The sequence below is a fragment of the Natator depressus genome, chromosome 3 (genome assembly GCF_965152275.1).
Source record: "Natator depressus isolate rNatDep1 chromosome 3, rNatDep2.hap1, whole genome shotgun sequence".
NCBI lineage: Eukaryota > Metazoa > Chordata > Testudines > Cheloniidae > Natator > Natator depressus.
The window spans coordinates 125,879,795-125,901,315 of record NC_134236.1 but is presented as its reverse complement, the minus strand read 5'-3'; the positions used below and the strand labels follow the sequence as shown (position 1 = coordinate 125,901,315).

General features: G+C 45.5%; 2 protein-coding genes across 2 annotated transcripts in view; both read left to right on the top strand.

Moving 5' to 3' along the window:
* Positions 1-10,706, top strand: part of SFT2D1 (SFT2 domain containing 1) — a 73,548-nt gene extending 62,842 nt beyond the window's left edge. The window contains exon 9 of the transcript XR_012638861.1: positions 10,694-10,706. The gene's annotated coding sequence lies outside the window, so the exon portion shown is untranslated. The remainder of the gene's footprint in view (positions 1-10,693) is intronic.
* The window catches only part of LOC141985044 (uncharacterized), a 99,718-nt gene continuing 85,832 nt past the window's right edge, over positions 7,636-21,521 (top strand). The window contains exon 1 of the mRNA XM_074948750.1: positions 7,636-7,768. The gene's annotated coding sequence lies outside the window, so the exon portion shown is untranslated. The remainder of the gene's footprint in view (positions 7,769-21,521) is intronic.

Genomic DNA, 21,521 nt, shown 5'->3' with positions numbered 1-21,521 from the left:
TTCAGCCCAGTCAAGAAATCTGACATCAGAACATTTGCTCACATGGCCAAGACCACTACATTTAAATCTAGCAAGTGAGGGACAATCACAGCATCTATCAGTCCAGAGAGTGTTTTCCACAGAGCCCTGTTCTTAGCAATATGCAGAGATGATGTTTCAATAGCAACTGTCCTTAGTCATCCAATCCAACAGGACCTCTGCCTATGTCCTCCTTCCATGCTGATGGAACAATGAGCAAAACAGACAAAGATGAATTAGGGCATCAGCTGGAAGCTCAAGCTGAAAGAATCCCTGAGCAAAGAGTATGCAACAAAGAAACAGTGTACAACAGAGAGGCCCTGGCTGTCATACAAATGAAGGCTGCAGACAAATTCCACACATTCAATGAATTGGCTGTTGAATCCTCGAAGCAGATCCTAAAAGGACTTGACAAGGCTAACTCTGTAATCAGTCTTTTGCAGATATAACAATAACTCTGTGAAAACTGCAGAAAGCTGGTGCTGGACAGGATCTAAGGATGGGTGTAAGAAATACCAGGTGATTGGTGGATGCCCTGTGCCTCCATGGAAAAAGTTTCTAACCATGGCATCCAACAAGCAATCACTTGTGAATATATGGTTCCTCTGTGAATATATGGTTCAAAATGCACCTCAGTGTAGGAGCTTACCCAACACAAACACTCCTTCTTGCTGGGGGCTTTTATGATGGTGAAGTAGCAAAGTCCAACACCAGAAGAGGTGTTGAAGAAGCCTGAGACTTGTATGGTATTCAAGAGGAAGCAGACACAAGAATGTTTCTGCATGCTGTATGTGCCAATATGGCTTTTGGGTTTCTTGGTGTCAAAGGAACCATAGGAATTAGGTCACCTGATACAGATGTTTTGGTCCTTGCTATTCATTACTTTCCAGAAATGGGAATACACAGATAACATGTGGATTGAGACAGGCACCATTGCCAGCACAACTGACAACCACTGTTTCATACCTGTGCATGCAATTTGTGATGCACTCACTCCTGCTGTATACGCATTAACCGGATGTGACGCTGTGCCATCCCTATTTGGTATGGTGGGGGTGGGGGGAATGTTTAATGTTGTCAAAACAAAAGTAGCTTATTGCTTCAGAGATCTTGCCACACTTGGGGAGAGTGATGGACAAGCCACAGAGACCTAAAGTGCAATCTGGCCATGAAAAAGGACAAGTCACTGGCCAGACTTCCCAAGTGAGGACAGTTTTGAAGAGCATGTCAAAAGAGCATCTTGGCAAACAAAGACCTGGATGTTTTTGCACATATGTAATCCAGATATTGGATCACCATTGCAACATGGATGGAAAAAGGTAGATGATGAACTACTTTTATTCTTCAGGGACCCAATGGCATCTGAGCTTCTACAAGACCTTATTTGGATCTGTACCAGTAGGGGGTCATTGCACAATCCACTGTGTCTGGATTCAGAACAATCGTCCCTGCACAGAACTGTGTACATTCCAAGGCAATGAAGATTGTGATAATCTACGCATTCTTGAGAGTGATCATAATGGTGAGCAAGATGACGATGATGTTGACCACAAATGTCACAGTGCTATTAATTTCAATGACATCTGTACACATTTATTATTAGACTGTGACCTCAAAGCATCAGAACAACAAAGAAATACAATGTTATGTCTTAAAATGATACAACGAGCCATTAAACAAACAAACAAATGCAAATGTTTTAAAATTGGCACTTTAACGTGTTGTTGGTGTCATTGTTTATCATTGTTTCTATAGTAACACCACAACTTGACAGCTCTGCATCATACCTCATCTTAAAGTAGACATAATAAGCTTTCAAAAGATGTATTGTGTGTGGAGAGACGGTATATTACGTCAATTAAATTGGTGGTGTCTTACGCTCACCTGAGAGAGCAGGGAGGCTGTCTCTTCTGTTCTCTTAATTACCTCTCTACTGGCAGACTAATGGAGATGGAAGGGAGTAGATTAGAACAAGGAGTCTGGTGAGACTCGGACTGGAGAATGTGTGTGGGGGAGAAACAGGCAGGCTGGGCAAGGAGACTGTGAACTGGGAGGAGGGGAGGCTGGAACTGGGAGCTGGAAGAGGAGATGCTGGGACCAGGAGTTGGGAGAGAGATTGGGATGGTGCCAGTGAGAGAAATGAGGTTGGGTGGAGGGAGGAAGGATTGGCTGTGGTAGGAAACTGATATCAGATGAGGACTCAGGGAAGACTGGGATTGGCTGGATGAGGAGACTGGGATTGGGAGCCAGTAGGAGAGGGTGGAGGAGAGAGACCAGTCAGAAAAGGATACTGAGAGGGGGGAACTGGGACTGACTGGGTTTGGAGAGGTGGAGAAATTGGGATTTGAACAGTAAGCCCAGAAAGGGAAGCTTGGATTTTCTGGGCAAGGAGACTGTGATCAGAAGCCTGAGGAATGGAGACTGTGACTGGTCTTGCCTGGAACAAAGAGCAAGAGGTGGGGAAGAGACAGGGCTGGAGGGGACAGGGAAAGAAAGAAATCAAGCTGGGGCAGGGGAGAATGAATAAGAGTCTTTGCCCACTAGAGCATTGTCCCCACCAGAGCCTAGTATAGAACTCCAAATTCCCAAATCTACCCATTCTGCTGTTGTCAGCAAATACACGTGAAACTCAATGGCAAAATGTGTCTCGTCCCCCTAGAGCTGTTCTGCTCAGAAGATGACAACCTACTACTGCTATCAGTTACTTTGTTAGTTCAAGTGGTAGAGGTCTGTGTGGTGGATCTAAAGGTTCCAACTTTTGCTGATGATCCATGTGGGTGTCAATATGATGCCACAACATGGGATTTCTGTTTACTCAGTTTGTTTTTTAAAAAACCTAGGAAATTACACCTACAAACTACGTTAAAATTATTAAAATTGCGAAGTGAAGCACTAAAAAGTTGGGAAATGCCAGAATTATGGTTTCCCCCACAACCTTAATTTTTTTCCACTGTTGTCTGCACTATGATAGTTTAATTACATGATTACATACCATTTTTTTCTTCCACAAGACCCCTGACTCATTCAGTGCATAGAATGGACCTCCTCTGGGGATGAATCAGGGGTGTGTAGTGTAAAAAACTCTTATCTGTAGGATCCTTGCCTCATTTGTTGCAGAAGTGGGAAGGTGAGTGGTGAATGAAGCAGGAGATGTCAGGAAGAAAAAGGATGGTGTCCTGGCTAAGGCAGTAGAATGCTGCCCTGGAGAACTGGAATCTATCCCTGCCTATGCCACAGAATTCCTCTGTGATGCTGGACAAGTCACTTAAGCTAAACTTTCCAGAGATGGTCACTAATTGTTTATTCAGAACTTTCTGGGGTGTTCAGCTTGATACCCTGGAGTCTGATTTGTAGACGTGCTGAGTGCTCACCTGCAAGTGAAGTCAGTGGGAGCTCTGCATATTAAGTGCTATAAAATGCTAGATACTCTGAAAAATCAGGTTCTAGGCATCTCTAATTGGACGCTCAAAATTAGTAGAAACTTTTGACTGTAATCTCTGTGCCTCAGCTCCCCATCTATAAAATGGGGATAATATCTTCTCACAGTAGTGTTGCGATGAGGGATTAAATTGAATTAATATTTGTGAAGCACTTGGCTACTACAGTGATGAGCACCAGAGAAAAGTCCATTATGAAATTTGATAATTCTGTTTTCAGAGCGGAGTTTGAATAATGTGCAGTAAATAAGGCCTAGGGCCACACACTGAACAAGGAGTATAAAACAAATACTGAATAGCTGCTCATTAAGTGAGCACTGTCTATCCTCTGCACTAAATGGAACAGGAATGCCCTGTGGGGAAAAAAACACCAGTATGTGGTCATGTAATTAAAGACTGTATCATAACACATATGCACAAAGGGGCCAAGATTGCACAGGCAACCTTAATTCTGGCATATTCTACTCTTTGAATGCTTGAGTTTGCAACCTTAATGTTGTCTTAGTGTTGTTTTCTATAGTATATAGTAAAATTATATATATATATATATATATATATATATATATATATAATGGGTGAAATCCTGGCTCCAATGTGGTCAATGGGAGTTTTATCATCGACTTCAATGGAACCAGGATTTCACCTGAGCAGGAAAGACTATGTAATTTTTGTGTTAACCTTTTAAGATTTGTAATCAATAACATATGTTACATGCAGAACCTATTTAAGCCTTATCTGCACTCTGCTCACTAATCCATCTCCACCAGGCCTATGTTTAACATTCCAAACTAGTAAATAGCTTTCAAGCAACCCACAGTGGGGGAGAATTTTTCCACAAATGTAGATTTTTTTCCCCCTCTCCATATTACACCCAGCCCATAAAAAAGTATACAGGCCGAGCACTAGTCGTAGTCGAATATGTGAACTGAATGAATCTAATTTCACAAGCCATGAAGGTAAAAATGACTTATCTCATTGGAGAGCTGTGACTCTCCCTTTCCTAGTGGTATATGATGCTTGTTCTAGCCTTGACAGCTCACCACTTGTGAGTAATGTGGCCATTACAAATCCATGCCATAATGCCTTTTTGCAAGTCTAATGTTGTTGCTTTTGCAGCATACAAAATAAACATCATAAAACAATACTTATGAAACTACCCAAGCCAAGAGACATACTCAAAAAACAAACACATTCTGAACGTGATTATAAATCCTAATGTGATCAGAACCTTGGAAATAATTGTCTCTTTAACACCATGTAAGATCGGAGGTAGAGGGGAGTCAAGCAATGATATAAAAGCAGGCTTTCTAGAACTTCATTTGTGTACTAAGAATCACTTTTTAACTAATAGGGCTGTTAAAGGTTTCTTGCAAAATGTTTATAAAAAGTTGGGCTTTTATTTAATTTATTTATTTATTGCTTCTTTATGATGTATAATGAAGGCCTGAAAGGTTGTGTGAGCTTTTAAAAGTTGGTGGTGTATTTTTTTTTAAACTCTGGAAATACCAGAAACATCAAGTTTGTGTTTTGCAGGAGGACCTCTGGGGGCAGTGATCTTAGAGCATGTGTATTGTGAGTTATTGCACCTGGCTGAAGGGGGGAAGGAAAGAAGGAAGATCTATTTATTTACAAAAACTTCCTTTCTCCTAAATGTTCATTAGTTATTGGAATTACACAAAGGATCAGCAGAATCAAAGTAAAGTCACAGAGTTGACTGATCTATTTTCAGTCTGTTGGCTTTTGTGATGTCATAATTGCATGATTTTCCAGTAATGACAGTATCTTCCAGGGCTGATAAGAACTGAATTTCTAATGCAGAAAAACAAAAATATTTTAGGCACTCTTTAAATAAACAGAGGAAAGGGGACAAACAAAGTTTTATTTTTTCTTTGCTGGTTACTTATGGATAGTGAAATATTGTTAATTAGACCCAACTTAGCCACTTTTGGAGTGTCAGTGATTGTCCTTAACACTGCTCAGTGTTTCTTATTATATCTTGTCAGGATTCTTTAATTGTGCTGCAAAGCCAATAGAGAAGACAGTTCTGCAGAAAATGTTGGACTCCACAATTTGTTGCAGATGTCAAAGATCGTATCTCCATAAGGAGTGCTAACCCTCAGATGAACTCCTTAGCAGCATCCCTATAACATCTATGCACACAATTGCCATAAAGACTGCATCGATTAGGATTGCATTTGCTGTATGCAAGTCTACCCATCATGTCAGTCTCCAGTCAATACTGCACCAGAATAGATAGCAAGCACTGGCATAACAGTTGCAATGGTACAGTCAGTCTTGCCATCAGCATCCTGTTGTGCAGATTGCCTCACCAACCCTATGTAAACTTCTTGGAACTGGCCACCATGATGAACCAAGGTTTGCTTCATCATACAGGGGTAGCCTTTATAGCCATGCAAGGATAGTGAGACTTTTGTTGCAGCCATGTGAGTCTATGTGCTAAATTAATTACAGAAGCGACAGCTACCCCCAAAGACATTGTACAGTATTTTTTTAAATAGGTACAGAAAAGAATATGTTAAACACTTACGACATTTCAACTTTTAAATATTTTCAACTTCAACTGAATTATACCCCCAAATTTGTTACTGAGAAGTTAAGTAATACACCTTCAGATGGGTCCAATACAGTTTTTCAGCATATGGCTTTTCCTGTGTTGAATGAAAGAGCATTTTCTGAATTGAAAAGTGTAATTTGGAAGAAATTTGGACCAAATTGCCTTCAATTTTTTTAATTTAACTGTAAATATTACATATAAGTTGAATATGAGTAATGGTTTTCATAAAATAACCAACTTTCAAGGCAACGGAGCACTGTAACTGAATTCCTTAATTATAATTAATACAAGAAACCACCCACCCCAATTTTAATTAATAGTATCAACAGAACATGTAATTGTTTTATTGTTTTCGGGGTTTTGTTTTGTTTTTTGCAATCCCCAGCCCTTGTCCTGCAAACCTGCACGTAACTAATTTTACTCCTGTTGTGTAGTTCCACTGATAAGTGCACAAGGGCTTGCAGAATTTGGGCCTTTAACCACAATCTTGCAAAAATATATCATATGCAAGTGAGTAAATGTTTGCACTATTGAGTTTCCTAAGTAAAAGAATGGTAAGTTGCAAAATAGCACATACCTATTCAAAGATCATAAACCAGTTGATTGAGAAAGATAGCAACAAGGACACTGTCAACAAAATGAGTCAGATCGCTGCTCCATGTCAACAACGGCAATGTGAATACTGTAAGTATTAGCTAAGATGGTCAGGGATGCAACCACAGGCTCCAGGTGTCCCTAACCTCTGACTGCCAGAAGCTGCAGACTGGAAAACGGGATGGATCCTGTTCTGTTCACTCCCTCTGAGTTATCTGGCACCTGCCACTGTCAGAAGACAAGATACTGGGCTGGATGCACAGGGGCCTGCGCAGGCATTTACATTTGACTGCTTTTGGAGAGGCACATTAAATACATGATGTTATGAGGAACTACAGTACATCCTCACTATAACAAAGCCCTGGGGATCCAAGGCATTTGGCCATTACAGCCAGGGGTTCATTATAGCAAAAGAGGGTGGGGGGGAACAGCTCCCTTGGCTACAAGGGGAGCTCAGCTCCCCTGGCTGCTGGAGAGAGAGAGGGCCGGAAGAGCTCGCTCTCTCCCTCCCCTGGGGCCAGAGGAGCTCTGTGCCCCTGCCTTTCCCCCCCATACACACCCCTGGCTGGATGGACCCTGGCTCTGACCTGACCCAGTAGGTCCTTAAGCGGTGGTCCAGACCTGTGAAAGATCAATGGTCATTCGTCCAATGCCTCATATTTTGTTGATTTCCATTTCGGTCGATGTAAGGCTTCATTGCACGATGTCACGGCATGGGCTGTTTGCAGGAAATGTGACCCCCCCCCCCGCCCTGATTTCTTCATTTCACTCATTACCGCCAGTCTGCCTGTTTGCTTTTCTAACGGGGTGCCCAGCTCACGAGCAGCAGCAACAACCCGCGTCCCCAAAGCAGAAAAAGCGCGCAGCCCACACACCTCGCGCTGTGCCCTGTGTTGCTTCTTGCTGACGGCTGCGCGGTGCAGGGCGGAACCCGGCGGCACTGCTCGCGTGGCTGCTGCCGCCCACTGCCCGGGACTGCCCCGGGTTTCTTCCCCTGGCCTGCCGCAGGGCCGCGCTCCGCAGGGTGCCCGGCGGCTACCGCTCCTCCCGGGGCGCGGGGGCCGGGCAGAGCCGAGGACGCTGCGGTGGCTGGCCGGACTCGGGAGCGGCTCCCCTCGCTGCGCCCGCGGCCACCTCGCAAGCGGTAAGTGCCGCCCCCGGCGGGGCGGGCAGGAGGCTAACGCGAGCCCCGCCGCGGAAGAACCGCGCTGGGGAGGCCGAGCCCCGCGGGAGTGGGGCTCCCTCCCACACGTGCGTGGGCTCCTGTGACCAGCCCCGGAGACGGGGGGAGGGCAAGGCGCCTCTGTGGCCAAGTCTCGCAAGCTGGGGCGCGGCCAGGGCACGAATATTTCTCAGGGAAGCTGTTTCTGCTCTTCGGGGGTCTGACACCGCGCCCCTGCCTCCAACCCCCATGAATAGGCTTCTTGCCGCGCAGGCGACATAGTGGCGCTAAGCGGGCGGGTTTGAAAAAACCAGGAGATCGCCCTGGGGGTGTCTGTCCTGTTCCCCCTTGATTCACGGCCTCTCCTTAAAGACAGCACCCAGGTGTTCCCGAAACAGTCACTCTGGCGGAATTTCATGTGTTGCACATGAATGAGGCTGCACTTCATTTTAAAAGCTAGTCAAACAGTGTTTGACTTATTCTGCCTTTCAGAAACCAGGATTCTGCATTTCTGTGCCGTCATTCATCTCAAAGATTCCCAAAGCATCTAACTGCACAACCGATAGGGTGGGATTACTTCTTGCACCACTGAAATGCAGCAAGCTCCGGGGTACAGCACAGCAGCTGTTAGCGTTTTTATAAACTAGTCTTCACCATGTTCTAGCTTAACTGAAAACTACACTCACATCCCTCTCCTCCTCCCCTCCCTTACAATTTTCCTTTAAACTTGAATCACCCATAGAGCTTTTCTTTGTTCTAAATAAATACATTTCTACAATCTGGACTCAGTTGTGAGAGTGAAGGGAAGCTCGCGCTGCCTCCCTGTGAGAGCCTTGAGTTACCATTGATGAGGTTTCCTGCAAATTGTACTTTTGAAGTGGAATGGGTGGGGTTTCCTCCCTCTCTCCCACACAATTAGGAGTAGGTTTATCCAAACTTACAGATGGGGCAGGAGTATCCAAGCAGAAGTTTAGGGTGAGATCCATGAAGGGCAACACTGAGCACCTTGGTGGCTAGAAAATCACAGGAACAATGCTGCAATCCACAAAGACTGAATTAGGCACCCTTAGGCTTCCTATGCAATGAAAGTGGAGAAATAGGCACCAGAGAATGGTGATCTGCGAAGCCAGCATGCTAGCCGCCTAATCTAACCAAAGGGAGACACTGGTAAAAGGGGTATGTGTTAAGTGCCAACCCTTGGGCAGAGATAGGTGCCAAAGTCCAGGCTCCGTGGAGGCACCTTGTACCTTGACTAGTGATCCACAAATTGGGGAAGATGGGCACTTGGCTGCCTAAATTGCATGAAAGAAACCACAGGAGGACCACCTCCATTATAACCTTTTGCCTAGTGAATAGGGTACTCATCAGGCAGGGGGACCCCTGCTTCAAGTCCCACATCCTCCTCATGAGGCAAAGGAGATCAGCCAACTCTCAGGTCAAGGCTCTAACCACAAGGTTATGGGCTATTCTGATGGGAGGAGGGGTTTCTTAATCTCTGCTGTTGACGTGGCTTCACTTGAATTAAACAATGGAATATGTAAATATTAATTGGGCCAGAGAGAGAGAGTTAGAACCACTCTATAGCCTGGTGAGTAGGATGTGTCCCTGAGCAAAGGCAGATCCTGTTCAAATCCTTTCTCCCCATCAGGCTGAGTTGGGGACTTGAATGGGGGTTTCCTACATCTTGGATGACTACCTTATGCACTAGGTTAAAGATTATAAAGGAGGTTGTCTTCCTAACCCCTTCCCCCTCCCCCCCATTCCTTCCCTGCCCCAGTGATTTTGTGTGAATTTGTCCAAGGGGTTATGAATCGCCCTGGGGCACAGGCAGGAGATCGATGTCCAGATGCCAATTATGAGGCAGCATTGTGTGTGTACTCAGGCAGGAGGTGGGCATCTAGGTGCTGCAATGCGCATGCCTAAAGGAAAAACTTAGGTGCTGAGAGAGTTTATGTGCCTACAGTGTTAGGCGGTAGCTGAGCAGGAAGTTTGTGAATCACACTGGTGCCAAAAAATGGGACGTATACACCTAAGTACCTTTGTAAATCCTACCCGTAGAGCATGCACACGCCATAGAGGAGGAGTTAACTGCTGGTCGAACACAAATTAAGTTCCAGATGGATAGCTATTCAGCAATTTTCATGGACTTGAGGAGAAGGAAGGCACACTGTGGAATGTGGCTGCGTCCCTTCTTCCTTCTGCTCTGAGCGGTAAAGTTCCTACCAGATGGAGGGGTTTGTGAGGTATCTGTGAGGAAAGGATCAAAAGCAGCAGGACTGCTACTCCCCACCACTCTCCAGAGTTTGATCCCTAATGAGCTATATTTTCTACTGTCCATCATGGCCCTATATTTAAAAGGAAGGCTATGCAGCTTCTCCATTTAAAATCATGGAGAAAATTGGCTATTATTTCAGTAAAGAGAAAATTGGAAGTGGTCTAAAGATTTCATAAAGATTTCATAACTCTATGTAAATCTATGCTAGAGGGTGGGTAATATTAATGGCTTTTCATGGGAGCCAAGGTACAGGAGCAATGGCACAAGGTCTGTATATCTCCCATAAAGATAGTAGTAAGTCCAGGAATCAGTTTTTCAGAATTGGAAATGTCTTGTCCCAAAAAAAAAAAAAAATCCTTGTCTGGAAAAGTAATGCTTTAGAGAGTGTTCATTTACCTAGTAGTTACTTTAAAGACAACATAATTTACTAAGGCAGTTGACTTGTATTCTACTTGCTAAGTAATTTCCCAATAAAAAGATTTTATGTATGATTTAAGTAATAAGATGTCAGTTTGTAATATAAAACTTTATCAATATGTTTAATGTTGGCTTGGAAATTTGGCTAAGGTAATTAGATGTAGTAATATTGTCCTTTATTTATACTGTTTTGTTTACCTTCTGTTTCATAACAGACTGGTAGTGAAACTGTAATAGGACATGGCAACCAGCTTACAGCTTTATAAGAAAAGTACATTTCCTCCTCTTCTGAATATTTATCAGCCGTCACATTGCAGGAATCAGGTAATCATTTTAAATGATGTCGAAGTTGTGAGTGAAATACTTCTTTAAAATGTGAGAATTATTTGCATTCTGGAAGAATTATCTTTATTTACTCAAAACATGCAGAAGATATGCAGTAACAGAGACCTAAGTGTTTTAGCACAAGCTCCGCTGATGAAATCCTCTTTTCTATTGTGACTTGGTATTGCCATTTCTTGTGTGTTTCCTGTTGAGGACCACATTTCTCCCCTTCTCCCCCACCCCCCCACAAAGTTCAGTTCAAATGAAAGTTACAAAACAAACAAACAGGGAAGGAGTAAGCTATTGACTAATTGCTATCGGCTGTTAAATTAATTTTGTGTATTATATGGAAGAGTGCCTATTAACCAGATTAACCTTTCCTTTCTCAACAAGAAGGAATTCTACTATAAATGTAAAGGCAACTAATATAAATATGTGCTTGCCATTAAATACAGACTATTGTTTGGGTCTGTGTGGCACAGGGAGTTAATTTTCAGGACAGAGCCTTTCTAGTAAGTTCAAATTCTGAAGACCTCAAAAGAGAGCTAGTTTAGTTGTCTCAGGCAGGTCTTTACTGGACATTCTTCTTCGAGTCATTGCTCATGTGTATTCCACAATAGGTGTGCGTGCTTGGCACGTGCACCGGTGCCGGAAGTTTTTCCCCTAGCAGTACTTGTAGGGGGGAGCGCCCCCCTCCCCCGCGACCCCTGGAGCGGCGCCTCCCTGGCGTGGTATAAGGGGGGCTGTGCTCCCCCCATCCTCAGTTCCTTCTTGCCGCCAGTGAAGGTGCGTCCGAACTGCTCAGCTCCAGCTTTGAGGCAGCTTGACCCCAGTAGTACCTGTAGTCAGTTAGCTAATTCAGTTAGTTTAGTTAGTCATTGAGCCCGGGCCGCGGCATGCCCTGCACCCCAGGCTTTAAGTCGTGCGGCTCTTGTAGGCACTGTATGCCAAGGAGTGACCCGCACGTGGATTGTCTGCGCTGCATGGGAGAAACCCATATCAGTAACAGGTGCAAGATCTGCAAGTCTTTCGAGCCCCGGACTGAAAAAGAAAGGGACATTAGGCTCCGGGCCGTCCTGATGGAGTTGGCGCTGGCCCCGACCCCGGCACGCTGCTCCAAACCGGTATCCGGTTTCAGTACACGGAGACCCTCCGGTACAATTGTCCAGTCGGCACCGCTCCCCATCCACGAGGCACGCCAAGAGGACCGGAAAGACTCTCTCTTCGCAATGGCACTGAGGGAAGTCTGGGACAGAGGCTAGGCCCATGTCAGGTAGTCCTCGATTCCCATTGGGCCCTAGGCCTCCAACTCACGTTGAGCAGAGTAGCCCAGCCCCTTCGGAGCAGGCCTCTCCAGATGTCCAGATGCCATCTACACCCGAAGCCCTCCAGGCAGCCAGGGACATTATATCCGTGCCAATGCCCGAAGCTCCGCCGATGTTGGCCTCATGTTCCAGAGGCAAGCCGCTGCTGGGATCACTGCAGTCGCCACTGGCCCGGTACCGGTCGAGGGAACGTTCCCAACACCGTTCACTGCCCGGTGACCATTCAGGGCTCAGTCCATGTGGATTGCCCTCGACGCCGGCCAGACTGTCTGGATGGGTGCTGTCCGACCAGAACTCCCGGCACCGCTCGTCTTCGCGAAGCAAATATCAATGGGTCCGTGGCGGACGTCGCCAACCATCCTCGTCTCGCAGGAGATACCACAGTCAGTCACGGCACAGTCGTTGACGCCATTCCCGCTTGGACTCCTGTTCCAAGTCTCTGCGAAGGCGCCGTAGCCCTGGGCGTCGATCGCTGGTGTCTCGCCGATGCGGGTCTGCCCGTCGAGGCCATTCGCGGAGCAGCTACTACCATCAGTGCCGCTCCTCCGCGTCGAGATCGTGATCCCATGACCGACATAGATCCCGGCACTGCCGATACTCCCGGTCCAGAGGCAGAAGCAGATCATACGCCAGCCTGGCCTCCGCTCACAGCCGCCTGTCTACAGGCCAAGCTAGGCAGCCCAAACAGCCGGCCCCAATGGTGCCTCAGCAAGCGCAATGGCACCAAGTGTCGTGGCCGGCCCAATGGTGCCAGTGGGCACCGAGGCCTCCGGCGCAGAGCTGGTGGGGGCTCACTTGGTGGCCAGGGCCTTGGAAGCACCGTCGGCGTCCATCTTTAGACCTCCAGAAAAAAGGTCGGTGGGACCTGTGTCCTCAGGACCGTGCCCGGAGTCCTACCAGGTGATGGATCCTCAGGTGCCGGACAACACCCAAAGCACTGCACCGGTCTTGCCCAGTCCGGAGGAGTTGATTGCAGCCCCACCCCCTCCGTCCCGCAGGAGGACTACCGGGCCCACCAAGACCTCCTAAAAAGAGGGTGGCAGCGAGCCTCCACCTCCAGGCTGAGGAGATGGAAGAGCCCTCAGACTCCCTGTTCAATGTGCTGTCCCCTTCAGCACAGGGCAGGGTGGCCTTGCCGCTCCATGAAGGGGTGGCAAGAATTTCAAATGCCCTGTGGCGAACACCAGCCTCCTTGGTTCCCATCTCTAAAAAGGCGCAGCACAAATACTTTGTACCCACGAAGGGACATGAGTATCTGTATACCCACCTGGCACCCAACTCCTTGGTGGTCGAGTCGGTCAACCACAGGGAGCGGCAGGGGCAACTAGCCCCGACCCCCAAGAACAAAGACTGGATGGTATTTGGCGTCTGACCATGGCTCTTGGCTCCGGCTTGCTTGCTGGACTTGGTAACTCAGCTCCTGATTGGGGCTCTGGCCACTAGGCCTGGTCACCCGCTCCAACATTAGGTCAGTCTCCTGCCCTGACCATTAGGCAAGACTGCACACGGCCTGGCCCTTGAAAGAAAGAAAGTCTTTCCCAGAACACAACCAAAAAATCATTTCATTTGAATAACTGTCCAAGAATCAGAAATGCACTACTAGACACTATTGTGTGAAAATCCACCCAGAAACCATATAATAATAATAATATAGCAGTTACCAAAATACAAATAATAGAGTGAAATTCAGTGCCCTAAAAAATCCAAATAGAAACTGTACGAGGAATCTGCTAAAGAGAGAAACGAAGACATGATTGCTCAGTGCTTTGGAAGCCATACTGAGGATGAAGAACGCTTTATAAAGTATTTATTGCTTCATCAAGTTGTAGCATGTAATGCCCCAAACCAGTTCCGTTTTCCTAAATAAATAACTGATGATAAAGCAATTAACCTACAGTATTGCCAAGAGTTAAATGTTTACCTTGTAATATTACTTCGCACTTCTATAGAGCTTTTCATATGGGGATCTGAAAACATTTTACATCTTTTACTGAATTAAGCCTCACAAACTTCCCTGCAAGTGAGGGAAGTATTATCCTCATTTTAGCGCTAAGAAAAATAGTATGAGTGACTCATCCAAGGTCACACAGTATGTCAGTGGCAGAGACAAAAAGCGAATCCAATTCTCTTGACTACCTGTCCCCTGCTTTGACCCTAAATGACCCTACGTTTCCCCACCTAGGAATCAGCAATCAGAAAGAGAAATATTACAGGTAGAAGTACGACAGACCTAGTAACTCTACCAGTAACTAATTAATATAGCAATTAAACAGAACAGTCTGCAAGGTTTTGCTATAAATCTTTCTGCTGTCTTACATCCAGTTGTGTTGAATATACTTGTCCTGGGATCCCCTAAGAGTTTGACCTACATTCAGCTTTTTTGCCCTGAATTATTTTGAGTTTGTGTTTAATGGGAACAGAAAGGCTATTGTTACTAATAGTGCACCTGCCTACTTTCACCATCATTTAAATGTGTGGGACTGAATGCCAATTTTTGGTGCCTATCCATCAAAAATGTTCCAAAAACTAATGTTTAGGTTGTTGCGAAGGAAGCTATGGGTATGCAGGTGTGTGAATGTTTCTTTGCTCCCACCCTTGCAGGGGGCCTCAGTTTTGCTCTTTCTTTTTTCTTTTTTTTTTTTTTGAAGTATAGATAAGCTGAATCTCTTCTGACGGGGAAGAGAGTATGGTTTGCCAGTTCCTGTTTTAAGGTTCCTGGCAGTTATTTGTCACACACAACCATTCAGTTTACCTGCTACAGTTAATAGAAAAAATTAGAAAATAACCCCTTTTCTTGAGTCTCAGAAAAATTCACAGTCCCCTTTAGAGTTGGTCACCCTCAAAATAAGAAAAAGGAGTATACTGTAAGTACAAAGAGAGTTGACAGCATCAGCTTGTTGGTGTACTTCACATGTAATATTGCCATAGTAACAAAATGGTAAATATAGCATTCATCACAGAATGCTGAGCTAAAACAGATGCTATGCTTATTTACTGTAATAAAAGTAAAATGTACAATGTTAAGGTCTCCATGATGAACTAAGGGCGTGTTTCCCAAATTTGGGACGCCGCTTGTTCAGGGAAAGCCCCGGGCAGGCCGGACTGGTTTGTTCACCTGCCGCGTCTGCAGGTTTGGCCAATCGCAGCTCCCTCTGGCCACGGTTCACCGCCGCAGGCCAATGGGGGCTGCGGGAAGCGGTGCGGGCCAAGGGACGTACCAGCTGCCACTTCCTGCAGCCCTCATTGGCCTGGAGTGGCAAACCGTGGCCAGTGGGAGCAGCAATCAGCCGAACCTGCAGACGTGGCAGGTAAACAAACCGGCCCTGCCCGCCATGGGCTTTCCCTGAACAAGCGGAGTCCCAAGTTTGGGAAACACTGAGCTAAGGAATAAAAGGTCTCCCTTATATGGTCCATTCTGTAAGTCAGGAATTAAGTGCCTCTGTACGTGATGTGAGGGTAATTAGGGCATTCAGCAAACATTTGTAGAGCTATCAATCACAGCATTATATCTTCCACATGAAAGCCATGCTGAGCTGCAAAGTGCAGTCACAGATAATGTATTCTGACATTTAATTTATATGAGTATATCAAGTGTCTCCCTTCAACACATTCTGCTTATTTTGTTTTTGTAAGGTCATTGTCTGTTGTGTAAATACTTGTACTATAGTAATGCCCAGAGGTCCCAATCAGGATCTATTGTATAAAGTGTATGTGCATTATAGATGGGGCTTGTAGTGCTGCCAATTAATTAAGGTTGCCCAGTGTTTTCCATTATAATACTCTATTTTCAATTGCTTAAAACATTGCCAAATTTTAACCATTTTGGCTGAAGTTTTCCATGTGAGGTGTCAGTCGCAAGCTAAATATTTTTGGAAAGTTTCAGCAAAAATGGTTCAGCCATTTCAAGAATGAGATTAGAGAAAAATATGTTTTGCCCATGTTCTTTTTAAAAAAAATCACACCCATTTTGTTGAGAAGCTTTAGCACCTCCATACTTTAGAGCAGGAACTTGACATTTGGTGGGAGGGTTGACTGTGTCAGGGGTTTGGCTTTGCTGTTCTTGTGGAAAAACTGCCTGTATTTGATCAAATTATAAACCTTAGACCTCATTTCACATACGCTGAATAAAGTCTTGTTAGATTTGGCAGCTAAATTCCCTGAGGATTCCATCTGCATGGAACAGGCTCCAGCCTGGGGCTGCAGGGGATGAGTATGACTTTCCCTGCAGAGAGATTGTCACTCCTGTTCTCTCTGCGCTCCCCCAGCCGGTAACCAGGCAGTGAGAAGAAGGAAGAGGCTGGCTGACTGGACTAGAATACAGAAGGGACAAGAGTCAGACTTGGGGAGGTGGGCAATGGAGGGAGTAAATAGGGACAAGAAGCCTGGAGGGAGTGGGTGGAGGTGACTGGGATGAGGAGTCGACGAAGGCAGGAGACTGGAGTGAGGAGCCCGACAGGGGAGTGAGGAAGAGCTAGGATGGGGAAAAGAACAAGCTGAAGGGGAGAAGGGAGTCAGGCTTGTGGGGGATCAGGGGTAGATGGGTTTCTAACCATTCGAGTATCCACCCCTCAGAACCTGGAATAGACCTCAGCATTCCTGAATCCACCATTCCCCTGTCAGCAATATTGGTGAACCCCACTGGCAAAGTGTGTGCCATCCCCCTCTAGTGGCTTGGTCCTTAGAGGATAACTGTCTAGTACTGCTACCAATTATGCTGGTATCTACAATGGAAGAGGTCTTTTTGTAGTGGATCTAAAGGTTCGAACCCTGCTGATGACCCATGTGGGTGTCAATATGATGTCACATGATAGAATTTGTTTATTCAGTTTGCTTTATTTAAAAAACCTCGGAAAGTAACACACAAAGTTTGCAAAGCCAAGCGCTCAAAAGTTAGGAAATGCCAGTATTAAGGTTTCTTGTACAACCTTAATCGGCCTCCTTGCACATAGGCTTAGTGTTAAAATTTAAATACACGATGAGACACTAATTTTCTTTCTGGACGTCTTCCTCATTCAGTGCACAGATTGACCAGCACTGGGGATGAATCAGGATTTTGTAGTGAAGGAGGCTCTTGGGTCCTGCCATGACCCAGTGTCGTCCCCCCCCCCCCCCCCAGTGATAGGAAATTCTAACAACAATTTTTGCATGCAGTTTGATGACTAGTGTGCTCAATTCCCTCTAAGCTGTGCGGCTGTGCAGCAGGCTATCAAGGGCCATGCAGGCGGGGAGAGGCACCTCTGCCCCGGCCCTGGGCTGCGGTGGGGAGAGAGGGCTGGGGAGAGTCCTGTGTCCCTGCCACAGCCCCAGGGCAGCCTGCATCCCAAACCCCTCATCCCTAGCCCCACCCCAGAGACCTCACCCCCAGTCAGAACACTCACCCCCTGATCCCAGCCCTCTGCCCCAGCCCTGAGCCCCCATCCTGCACCCCAAACCTCTCATCCCTGACCCCACCCCAGAGCCCGCATTCCCAGCTGGAGCCCTCACTCCTTGCACCTCTGCCCCAGCCCTGAGCCCCCTCCCACACTCCGAACCCCTCGGCCCTACCCTCGCCATACATCAGTTCCATATTGGTGCACATAACAAAATGAATTCCACACATGGATGTAAAAAATTAGAGGAGACATTGCTGGTGTGTATTGAGAATAGGTTTTTAAACTATTAAGCTACTTTTTACCATATAACTGGATACACCATATGCAGAATTATTGTGATATTATTGTACTGGACTTATGCTTTGATAAAGGGCTTATTATGAACTGAGTTTTTGCTTGGTAGAGGGTGTTCCTTGTATTTTATTTGCTATAGAATTTTGAGTTTGGGAATAAATAAGGATCATGTGACCCATTCTCTTTTCATTACATTGAAAAATTGCCCAAGGGACATTCCTATTGCTTATCTGTAAGCGTTAAATAATTCTTCTGTAGAACTATGTTGCATATGACTTGCAGGGCCAGATTTTCAAAAACAGCCTCTCAGTTTATACCTGCAAATGTGTTTGTGCACCAACACTGTAGGTATGTGTGAAAGAAGGATTTGTATAGGCAACCCCATAAGAACACCTGACAAATTAGCTTGTGAAAAAAAAATTTTTTCATTCAGAAATGATTGCTGTATAAACTTTAGAGGCTATGTTGAGGCAGAACTGCAATAAGGTGCTATTTAAGAGCAAGGCACATTGGGAACCCTCTCTAGGGTAAGACTTACTAGAGGGTGGGAGAGCATTTGGAGGTAGACTTTGGGAAAGGAAAGACCTGTAGCCACTGCAATAAGGAATCTAGTGAAGGAATCTAGTGTGGAGGTACAGCTTGTACCTGCTTTTTTTCTGTTCCTTTTTGATGCTAGTAAACTGAGATTTGGCCTTCTATCCCTTTAGTTCTTGGGTGCTGAGATCTAGATGACGCATTACAAAATCTGTCTTGAATCTTCCTGTTTGTGTTACAGAGGCATAATATAGTGCAGTAAAGCTGAAATGTGTTCTACAGTACTGTTTACTTTGATACCTTGTTTAAACTCCATACATAAGGCAGGCAATACATAACCTAAAACGAACAGTTGCAAAAATGTTGTGACTGTGACATTGGGCAATGCTCTTTCATATGGACTCAGTGTAGTATCACATCATGTACACCGTGGAGATAGCTCAATAAATAAATAATCAGTTAAAGGAAAGAGCTACATTAACACACCAAGTGAGTGAAAGACCCCTATCTGGTTTAAACAGTGCATTTCCATTGACTCCATATAATTTCAGGTCTGAATTTGGTTTAGGCATGTTAATATAGCTTTTGTTCCTTTGACTGATTATTCATCTGTTGAAATTTCTCTGTTTTTCATGGCGTACATGCTGTGATACTGCACTGTGTATAAATGAACTTTGTACAATGCTGTCATTGCATCATTTATGCTAGTTCCGTTCCTTTCCTTTCCTTCCTCTACAAATTGTTTCCTCACCTGAATGCTTGGAACTGAATCCCACTTAGCTGGCATAGCACAGTGTTTGGAGCCTGTGATAGCACAAAGATAATTTCTTACAGAATAATAGACATTGCAGCTGAGCAGCCCAAACAAATTATTTTAAAGGGGACCCAAACATTGCTTTGTTAAGTTCGCTCCTGGTTATTTAATCACCTGTAACACTGAGACTTTTGCAGTAATAGGTCACCATTTTTTCCCCCCCCAAGCCCTCTTGTTCTTGGGCCAGAACTCCAGAAGTGGATTTTCTTGTTAGGAGATAAATGAATAGCCACAGACTTATAGTCACTTCTCATTCAGATTTAGGTATATCGTTCCTAATACAATATTATTTACTTTATTATCAGTGCCCAAGATTGTGTCAGCCACCTTCCAATACACACAAAAGACAGGAGCTTACATGAAGCTTATAAATTAATTTCAGACATGACGCAACTGGGGATGTGTGGGGTTAAAAGACAGCCAAGCAGGAGAGAGGGAAAAATAGGGCTAACTTAAAAAGATTATACAAATGCTCAGTGAAGACAAGTGCATGCCATGACGGAGCAAAGACTTTGTTCTAAAATATAATAAAAACAGGAAGTTGGGCACCTAACTGGCCAGTTTCATGTAGGTATGGTGGAAGAGGAAGGAGATGATATGGCTTTGGGGACCAGCTCAGGAAGGGCATTCTGTTTTGGGGAGAAGGTGGTAAAAAGCACAGAGACAGTTATGAGATAAGTGGTCAAACAGGGTGCCTAGGCTGACTTCCTTGGTGGAGCAAAGTGCCTGTAGTTGCATTGAGAAAGTATGGGAAATCAAAAGTAAAGCTTACAATTCCCAGGGCTTGTCTACACTACCGGCCAGATCGACGGGCAGCAATCGATCCAGCGGGGGTCAATTTATTGTGTCTAGTATAGACGCGGTAAATCGACCGCTGATCACTCTAGCGTTGACTCCGGTACTCCACCTCAACAAGAAGCACAAGGGGAATCAACGGGAGAGCGTCTCCTGTTGACACACTGCAGTGAAGACACCACGGTAAGTAGATCTAAGTACTGTGACGGGGCAAGGCCAGATGGCTGTAGAAAAGTAGTGGGAGATAGATGTATTAGCTCCAAGCTAAACAAATCCCTGGTACCAGGGTAAGTGAAATGGCAGCTGCTCCAGGTCAATTAAGACACCTGGGGCCAATTAAGAACTTTCCAGAAGGCAGGGAGAATGCTAGGTTGATTGGGACACCTGAAGCCAATCAGGGGCTGGCTGAAACTAGTTAAAAGCCTCCCAGTCAGTCAGGTGGGTGTGCATGTCAGGAGCTGTGGGAGGAAGTTGCGCTGTTGGAGAGACTGAGCAGTACACACCATATCAGGCACAAGGAAGGAGGCCATGAGGTAAGGGTGAAGTGGAGCTTGAGGAAGTGAGGACTGCTGGTGGGGGAAGTAGCCCCGGGAATTGTACATGTCCTGTTTCTAAAAGGTCAGCTACCATAGCTGATACTATTAGGGTCCCTGGGCTGGAGCCCGGAGTAGAGGGTGCGCCCGGGCTTCCCCCCACCCCCACCCCCCTTTGCCCCCTGATTAATCACTGAGACTGGGAGACAACAGAGACTGTGCAAGGAAGGATAACTTCTCCTCACCTCCCTCGCTGGCTTATGATGAAAATGGCTCAGTAGACTGTGACCCTTGTGTCTAGAGAGAGAAGGGTTACGTGGAGGATCACAGTGAGCCTCTGAGGCTAGTGAAATCCTCTAGGAAACACAGGACCCACGGAGGCAAGGACAGAGCTTTGTCACAGTACGTTGACTTCAGCTACGTAACTTAGATCGATTTCCCCCCCTCCCCCGTAGTGTAGACCAGCCCTAAGCAAAGTAATCATACATGCTTGGAGAGGAGTAAAGAGCGTGTGTTTGGATTGTCAGTAAATCTCTCTTCAGACACGAGCCATGTATCACTGAAGGCTACCCCAGCATGGGAATAGGTATTTCTGCATCTGAAATATAAAGGATATTTATTCCACTGATTTACTTTTGATAGGGACCTCTGAGCCTTTGAGACAGTGTGCTAATGATTGTCTCAGGTCTTGATTCGGGCACCTGGGTTGTTAGCCCATCAAAGGCATTGGGAGGCGTCTCCTGTGACAGTTTTGAGTTTAGCTCTTCTGTCAGATTTTCTTCTTCCCCTCAAATAGAACTGGCTTCACAACAATGGCAGTGTTTTATATCTCCATCACATTTTTTGCTACAGTTGATGCATTTTGCTTGAAGCAGAGTTGAGCTCAGTCCAGGCTCTCTTCTTCTCGCTTTTGTTGCAACTGCTGTGCCATGGCAGTCTGCCATTTTTCTAAACTCAGTATTCACACACAGACCTTTCTGCAGGACAGGAATGGCCAGGATTATGCATGTTTGCAGTGTGTCCTTGGTAGCAAGGAATTACTTACAATGCAA